Here is a 3,517-nt window from a genome sequence, read left to right as displayed (position 1 = left end):
TGGTTATAGGTATATACTTGCCACACCAATGCTTAACATTACCACTTCAAACTTCAACTTTCAAAGGTTTTAATATATTTATTTAAACACAAAACCATAATTTTATCAACACACATCCGAATTATTATCAACTTTCATCTTTAAAAATTCAACAAGTCATCATAACCAACCCATTATAACCAACATTACCCCCATTCCAAATTCCCAATAAAGGTTAGCATTCAAGCATGGAAAAATCAATCACATAACAAACACTAACGTCATTCACAATCCATAATGTAAAATTTGAAACTTTATCAACATACCTCATTAATCTTGAAGCAAAAAAAATAAAGGACATACCTTTAATGATGAAAGAAGTTGCAACAAGCTTCAATTGCAAGAATAATCACTTAAATTTGAGAACCCCCAAAATTGGTTCTTAGGGTTCATCACTTTCCACCACGAATCCGGAAATAATCGAGACAGACTTGATGAAAACCGACACCACACGAGAATTCCTCTCGAAAAAATAGTGAGATTATAGCCCGGAATCAAAGGATTTGGTGATGAATTGAAGTTAGTGAATTGGGAAGAAGGGTTTGGTGGGTTTTAGAGAAGGTGAAAAATAAGAAGAATGAAAGAGATGAAGATCTTGTAGGGAAAATTAGTTTGTTGGGTTGTGGTTGATATTCTTAGTTAAATATATATATATATATATATATATATATATATATTAAATGGCCTACGCGCTAACCACCATAGCCTATGGTGGTCTAACACTACAAATCTGCCATAAGGCAGATACTGCTTCCTGTAACCTACGACCTGGCCTTAGGCTACGGCCGTTCCACCGTAGCTTACGGTCGGGATGCATAATTATTTATTTATTAATGAAATAAAGACCAGTTTGCCTCCCTATAAGCGCATAATTTAAGGTCTACAACTCGATGTTACCTGGCCCTTAACAGTCGGCTGAATATGTCGGCACAGTAGCTATAAAGCTCACCACCAACTCATGTACGCTCTTATTTAAATCCGCGTCTTCCATATACGGTTTTAACCGATGCCCATTCACCACGTGCCGTAGATGATCATCAAAGTCTTCAATTTCTACCTCTCCAAACTGGCTGACACGCTTTACTTGATACGGTCCCATCAACTTACTTTTCAGCTTGCCTGGGAAAATTTTTTCTCTCGAGTTGTATAACCAGACCCGCTATCCTTCTACAAACGTCTTTTTCTTTATCTTGGTATCATGCGCTCGCTCCATCCTGTCTTTATATGCCGACACGCATTCATAAGCTTCATCCCGTAGCTCCTCCAGCTCCCATATGTTCAATTTCCTTTCTTTTCCTGCACACTCATAATGTAAATTAACATTTTTCACAGCCCATAATGGACGATGGGCAAGCTCTACAGGTAAATGACATCCTTTCCCATAAACCAATTTATAAGGTGTGGTACCGATAGGCGTTTTAAAAGCGGTTCGGTAAGCCCATAAAGCATCATTCAATTTAGTTGACTAATCTTTTTGATCGGGCCTTACCATCTTTTGTAAAATTTCTTTAATTTGCCTTTTAGATACCTCCACTTAACCACTCGTATGAGGATGATAAGGTGTGGCAATTCGGTGGTTTACGTCATACCTTTTAAGTAATTTGACATAATTGAAGTTTTTAAAATGTGAGTCTGCATCACTTATTATAATGCAGGGGACACCAAATCTAGAAAAAATATTTGTTTGGACAAATTTACAAACAACGGCATGCTCGTTGGTTTTGGTGATGATTGCTTCAACCCATTTCAAAACATAATCAACTGCCACTAAAGTATAGTAATTCCCGAAGGAATTTGGGAACGGGCCCTTAAAATCAATCCTCCAAACATCAAAGATGTCGACAATGAGGACTGGTAACATGGGCATCTCGTTCCTCATGGAAATGCTACCTAACTGTTGGTATATCATACAATTTTTAGCATATTCCGCTGCATCTTTAAATAAGTTGGGCTAATAAGAACCACATGCTATTATTTTATGCCCCGTTTTCTACTCGTTAAAATGTCCACCGCATACAAGTGAGTGCCCGCGTTCCAATACATGTTGGGTCAAGAGTTTGACCCAAATGAGGAGATTGACCTAAATGAAGAATATGGAAGATTGGAATCTTCTCAACCTCCTCAGAATCTGCTAAGTATTGAATCCGAGCACACCTTGGGTTTCGAGCAAGCTTTTACTTAGCCGAGTACGAGATTTTGCCTCCCGGGCAAGGTTTACTTCAAATAGTCTTCTTAAGTGGATATCCGGGCAAGGTATGCTAATCAATGCATTTCCGAGTAAGTATCACTGATTTGGTATCTCCGAGCAAGGTTAACTTTGTCAAGCAGGTTTGTTCTTCAAGACCAAGTATTTTACTACTCCGAGTAAGGTTTGGTCAACCAAGTCCATGAAGCCAAGTGATTGGAAGACCGGGCAAGGTATTCTTTAATAATTATGGTCCGAGCAAGCTTGATGTATAAATGGAATATATCTCTAAGTTACATCAGGCAAGGTTCAACTCAAGCAAGGAACTGTACTCCCGAGTACGCTTTGCTAATAAGTTATTTATGGCAAAAAGTTGAATTGGACCATCGAAGAACAAGGTTGCTCGTAAGGAGTTGTCGGGCAAAGTGTGGCAAAGTCAAGAAGACTGAAGTCTACTCGGTGAATATTTTACTTGGTAAAATATTCTTTAAGTAAAGTCTACCCGGAAACTGATCCCGAGTACACTTCTATGTTTACCAAGTCTGAAGGAAGCCTGAGTACCTGCGTACTCGGAGACTGAAGATTAATGAAAAGCCTACCCGGAAGACTTGTTTTACACTTAGTTTATTTTAAATATGTAATTTGAATATGTATTATCGGATAGGGTTTCTAGAAGGAATGACAGCTGTCCTAGGTTGGCAAGCCTATAAATAGAATATTTAGGGCACGCCGCCACAGAGAGGCAGAGAGAGGCATAACACACAATACGGATAAGACTGACTCATTTATTGAGAGAATATTGTGTGACGGCTGTCTTAGGATTCCAAGAAAACCCTAAATCGATTATCCTTTTGTATGATTAACGTTATATAAATGGAAATCTTTTGAGTGAATCTTGAGTGTGCCTTCTACCTGTGATTATTTATTGCAACCGTATGTTTGTTATTGATTCCGCCTTTAACAAACGGATATCTTTCTAAATATAGCAACCCGTCATTAACTCTCTTGTCAACACGATTAATCTGTGTGAGTTATGACTTGATTGATTAAAATCCAGCTGAAATCAAAGGGACCGACAATACACTTTGAATCTCTTCATCTGGAATACATCTCCGATAGACCTGATCAACCCCAATCTTAAACAAATATGTGTCTTCCCACACATATTGCTTCACCTTAGACAAAAAGTGATGCTTCTTTTTATTTTTCTAGAATTCGGGAATGGTACCTGCAACAAGAAAATAAATAATATCAACGTACCATGGTAAAGTAGAAACCTTAAATAGCTGATCG

The sequence above is a fragment of the Bidens hawaiensis genome, unplaced genomic scaffold, assembly GCF_021521415.1.
Source record: "Bidens hawaiensis isolate Kalapana, Puna unplaced genomic scaffold, B.hawaiensis_p1.1 tig00055837_1, whole genome shotgun sequence".
NCBI classification, from domain to species: domain Eukaryota; kingdom Viridiplantae; phylum Streptophyta; class Magnoliopsida; order Asterales; family Asteraceae; genus Bidens; species Bidens hawaiensis.
The sequence above is the reverse complement of the archived record's forward strand: the minus strand, read 5'-3'. Positions refer to the sequence as shown.